Here is a 5,917-nt window from a genome sequence, read left to right as displayed (position 1 = left end):
AACAAACAAATGAAAACCTCGCACCTAGTGCTTGCACCAAAGGATTCAAAAAAAGAAAACAAAAATATGTAATACTCTGGATCAGAATGCATATGAAATAAAATCTCACCAATAACATGCTGCCTTAGTGATTCAAAAGATTTACAATAAACAAATGTGTCAAGTAGAACATTTGTGCAGCACTAGGTTCTCCTTTTTGTTATACTGCTTGTAGCAAGCAAAACATCTGTGACTGTAAACAAATGTGTCAAAAATCCATAAATCATATGGAGCCAAGTCAATATATTACATAAGCAACAGAAAAAATAAACCTCACAGCAATAACCTTCACTTGTTAACATCAATTTGTACAGTTTGCCAAGACATGTTACTAGTTCAAATTTGAGACATTATTTAAACAAGACACGAGAAGATTGAAGACTGAACAATATTTTGAATAGTATCAATGCTGGGGAGTGCTGCAATGCAAGAAAAAAAGAATCAAAGAGTTGATATACTAGAGCAGTAGTCATATCTCTCTCATGCATTTCATCAAACAACTATATAGCAGACTTAAAAGCAATGATGCAATACACATTCACTAGATCACTGGCCGCATAAAACATCAATTGCAAAACAATATAAAGAATATAATTCATTCACCTGGTATGTATACTGTAATTTCAACCCCAAATTTAATGTTTGTTTCATTTGTAAATTCCATTAATTTCTATTAAACAAACAAGTTCACAAAAACCCAACCCCAAAAATTAAACCAAACCAAAAAATTCTTATAGAAATTCGCACAAGCATATCAGTAAAACAAAGAGCTCTCTGTGGATTTAAATAACAATACTTGCATTAAAAAAAAAAAAAAAAAAAAAAAAAAAAAAAACCAACTAAGTGGTGGCTGTCAAACAGAGAGGCAGAACCACCAAGCGCCGTTGGGACACAGGCGAAGAGATGATGGGTGACATTCTGCGGTGGCTGCCTCTTTCTCTCTTCTCTCCGACCAGACCTAACTCTCTTTCGTTTTCTTCAATCCATCTGGTTTCAAATTAACAGGACTGAGTTTGTTTTTTAAAAGTCACGTGTGTCTCACGTGACTATTCCGTTAGTTTTTTAACAGTAGACTAATTGGGATACTGATTTGGCAGATGCACAAAGTTTATGGAGTAAATTGGCCAATAAAAAAGTTCAAGGGATGTCTTAGCCATTACTTTAAAGTTTAGGGGGTGTATGAGCATTTTCCCCGCTATTTTTTAGGGAATTTTCAAGGTTGGGTTGGGTGGGAACTGAATTTGGGACGAAATTTTTTTTTTTCTCTTTCTCGGCTTATATCAACCTGCTTTGGATAGAAATAATGCCGGAATGATATTTTTTAATTTTTTGAATTTTTTTGCTATTTTTTTTGGAATTTTCTAGCCCCGGTCGGGTTAGAACGGAATTTGGGACGAAATTTTTTTTTTTTTTTTTTACTTTCTCGGCCTATCTCAGCCAGGTTTGGATAGAAATATTGCCAAAATGATATTTTTAAATTTTTTGAATTTTTTTGCTTTTTTTTTTTGGAATTTTCTTGCCCGGGTCGGGTAGGAATAGAATTCGAGATGAAACTTTTTTTTTTTCGTTCTTGGCCCATCTCAACTCGGTTTGGATAGAAATAATGCTAGAATGATGTTTTTTAATTTTTTAAAATTTTTTGGCTATTTTTTTTTTTTTTTTGGAGTTTTATAGCCCGGGTCGGGTAGGAACGGAATTCGGGACGAAAATTTTTTTTCTCTCTTCTTTAGCCCATCTCAACCCGGTTTGGATAGAAATAATGTCAGAATGATGTTTTTTAATTTTTTTCATATTTAATTGGAATTTTTCTAGCCCGAGTCAGGTAGGAATGGAATTCGGGACGAAATTTTTTTTCCCCCTTTCTCAGCCTATCTCAACCCGATTTGGATAGAAATAATGCCAGAATGATGTTTTTTAATTTTTTGAATTCTTTTGTTATTTTTTTTTTTTGGAATTTTCTAGCCCAGATCGGGTAGGAATGGAATTCGAATCAAAATTTTTTTCTCACTTTCTCGGCCTATCACAACCCGGTTTGGATTGAAATATGGTCGGAATGAAGTTTATTAATTTTTTGAATTTTTTTGCTTTTTTTTTTTTGGAATTTTCTAGCCGGGGTCAGGTAGAACTGAATTCGGAACAAAATTTTTTTTATCTCTTTCTCAGCCTTTCTTAGCCTGGTTAGGATAGAAATATGGCCTGAATGAGGTTTTTTTTTTTTTTTTTTGAATTTTTTTGCTATTTTTCTCGGAATTTTCTAGCCCAGGTCAGGTAGGAACGGAATTCGGGACTAAATTTTATTTTTCCCTTTCTCGGCCAATCTCAGCCCGATTTGGATAGAAATATAGCCGGAATGAAGTTTTTCAGTTTTTTGAATTTTTTTGCAACTTTTTTTGAATTTTCTTGCCGGGGTCGGGTAGGAACGGAATTCGGGACGAAAGTTTTTTTTTTTTTTTTCCTCTTTCTCAGCCTATCTCAACCCAGTTTTGATAGAAATATTGCCAAAATGGTTTTTTTTTTTTAATTTTTTGAATTTATTTACTATTTTTTTCCCAAATTTTCTAGCCCTGGTCGGGTAGAAACGGAATTCGGGACGAAAAATTTATTTTCTCTCTTTCTCAGCCCATCTCAACTCGATTTGGATAGAAATAATGCCAGAATGATGATTTTTAATTTTTTGAATTATTTTCTATTTTTTGGGAATTTTCTTGCCCAAGTTTGGTAGGAACGAAATTTGGGACGAAATTTTTTTTCGCTTTCTCGACCTATGTCAACCCAGGATAGAAATACTGCCGGAATGATGTTTTTTAATTTTTTGAATTTTTTTGCTATTTTTTTCGAATTTTTCTAGCCCAGGTTAGGTAGGAACGGAATTCGGGACCGAAATTTTTTTTCTCTCTTTCTCAGCCTATCTTAACCCGGTTTTGATAGAAATAATGCCGGAATGATGCTTTTTAATTTTTTGAATTCTTTTGCTATTTTTTTTTAATTTTCTAGCTTGAGTAGGATAAGAACAGAATTCGGGACGTAAGTTTTTCTCTCTCTTTCTTGGCCCATCTCAGCCCAGTTTGGACAGAAATATGGCTGGAATGATGTTTTTTAATTTTTTGAATTTTTTTTTTTTTTTTTGGAATTTTCTAGCCTAGGTCGGGTAGGAATTGAATTCAGAACGAAATTTTTTTTTATCTCTTTCTCAGCCCGGTTTGGATAGAAATATGCCCTGAATGATGTTTTTTAATTTTTTGAATTTTTTTGGGAATTTTCTAGCCCGGGTAGGGTAGGAACAAAATTCAGGACGAAAATTTTCTTTCTCTCTTTCTCAGCCTATCTCAACCAGGTTTGGATAGAAATAATGCTGGAATGATGTTTTTTAGTTTTTTGAATTTTTTTTGGAATTTTGTAGCCCGAGTCGGGTAGGAATGGAATTTGTTACAAATTTTTTTTTTTTTTTTTCTCTTTCTCATCCCATATCAACCCAGTTTGGATAGAAATAATGCCAGAATGATGTTTTTTAATTTTTTGAATTTTTTAGCTTCTTTTTTGGGAATTTTCTAGGCCGAGTTGGGCAGGAACGGAATTTGGGACGAAATTTATTTTTTCTCTCTTGCTCGGCCTATCTCAACCTGGTTTGGATTGTAACATTGCCGGAATGATATTTTTTAATTTTTTGAATTTTTTTGCTATATTTTTTGAATTTTCTTGCCTGGGTCGGGTTGGAACGGAATTCGGAATGAAATTTTTTTTTCTTTCTCGACCCACCTAAACCCGGTTTGGATAGAAATAATGCCGGAATGATATTTTTTTAATTTTTTTAATTATTTTGGGAATTTTGTAGCCTGGATTGGGTAGGAACGGAATTCAGGATGAAATTTTATTTTCCTCTCTTTCTCAGCCTATCTCAATCCGGTTTGGATAGAAATAATGCCGAAATGATGTTTTTTTAATTTTTTAAATTTTTTTGCTATATTTTTTTGGAATTTTCTAGCCGGGGTCGGGTAGGAACGGAATTCGGGACGAAATTTTTTTTTTCTCTTTCTCGACCCGTCTAAACCCAGTTTGGATAGAAATAATTAATGCCGAAATGATATTTTTTGAATTTTTTTGGGAATTTTCTAGCCCGGGTCGGGTAGGAACGAAATTTGGGACAGAAATTTTTTTCTCTTTTTCTTAGTATATCTCAGCCCGATTTGGATAGAAATATGGCCCGAATGATGTTTTTAAATTTTCTGAATTTTTTTGCTATTTTTTTTGAAATTTTCTAGCCGAGGTAGGGTAGGAACCGAATTTGGTATGAAAATTTTTTTCTCTCTTTCTCGGCCTATCTCAACCCGGTTTAGATAGATATATTGCTAAAACGATATTTTTTAATTTTTTGAATTTTTTTGCTATTGTTTTTAGAATTTTCTAGCCCAGGTCGGGTAGGAACAGCATTCGAGAAGAAAATTTTTTTCTCTCTTTCTCGGCCTATCTCAACCTAGTTTGGATAGAAATATTTCCGAAATGATGTTTTTGAATTTTTTTTGCTATTTTTTTTGGAATTTTGTAGCCCGGGTCGTGAAGGAACGAAATTTGGGACAAAAATTTTTTCACACTATTTCTTGGCCCATCTCAACCCGGTTTGGATAGAAATAATGCCGTAATGATATTTTTTGATATTTTGAATTTTTTTTTGGGAATTTTCTAGCCCGGATCGGGTAGGAACGGAATTCGGGACAAAAATTTTTACTCCTCTCTTTCTCAGCCTATCTCAACACGGTTTGGATAGAAATAATGACGGAATGATTTTTTTAATTTGTTTGCTATTTTTTTAGGAATTTTCTAGCCTGAGTCAAGTAGGAATGGAATTTGGGAAGAAACTTTTTTTCTATCTTTCTCAGCCTATCTTAACCCAGTTTGGATAGAAATAATGCCGGAATTATGTTTTTTTTATTTTTTGCTATTTTTTTGGAATTTTCTAGCTCAGGTCGGGTAGGAACGAAATTCGGAATGAAAATTTTTTTTATCTCTTTCTCAGCCTTTCTCAGCCCGGTTAGGATAGAAATATGGCCTGAATGATGTTTTTTAAATTTTTGAATTTTTTTGCTATTTTTCTAGGAATTTTCTAGCCCGGGTCGGGTAGGTACTGAATTTGGGACTAATTTTTTTTTTTTTTCCCTTTCTCCGCTTATCTCAACCCAGTTTGGATAGAAATATGGGTAGCATGATGTTTTTTGAATTTTTTTTTTCTATTTTTTTTGGAATTTTCTAGCCGGGGTCAGGTAGGAACGGAATTCAGGACGAAAATTTTTTTCTCTCTTTCTCGAGCCATCTCAACCCGGTTTAGATAGAAATATTGCCAGAACGATGTGTTTTAATTTTTTGAATTTTTTTGCTTTGTTTTTTAGAATTTTCTAGCCCAGGTCGGGTAGGAACGAAATTCGGGACGAATTTTTTTTTTCTCTTTCTCAGTCTATCTCAACCTAGTTTGGATAGAAATATTGCCGGAATGATGTTTTTGAATTTTTTTGCTATTTTTTTGGGAAATTTGTAGCCCGGGTCAGGTAGGAATGGAATTTGGGATGAAATTTTTTTTTCTCTCTTTCTCGACCCATCTCAACCCGGTTTAGATAGAAATAATGCCAAAATGACTCTTTTTTTTTTTTGAATTTTTTTGCTATTTTTTTTTTGGAATTTTCTAGGCCGGGTTAGGTAGGAACTGAATTCGAACCAATAATTTTTTTTCTCTCTTTCTCGGCCTATCTCCACCTGCTTTGGATAGAAATAATGTCGGAATGATGTTTTTTTATTTTTTGAATTTTTTTGCTATTTTTTTTTTTTGCAATTTTCTAACCCGTGTCGAGTAGGAACGGAATTCGAGACGAAATTCTTTTCTCTCTTTCTT

This window comes from Quercus lobata, chromosome 11 (genome assembly GCF_001633185.2).
Source record: "Quercus lobata isolate SW786 chromosome 11, ValleyOak3.0 Primary Assembly, whole genome shotgun sequence".
Lineage (NCBI taxonomy): Eukaryota > Viridiplantae > Streptophyta > Magnoliopsida > Fagales > Fagaceae > Quercus > Quercus lobata.
Note: the sequence above shows the minus strand (reverse complement) of the source record.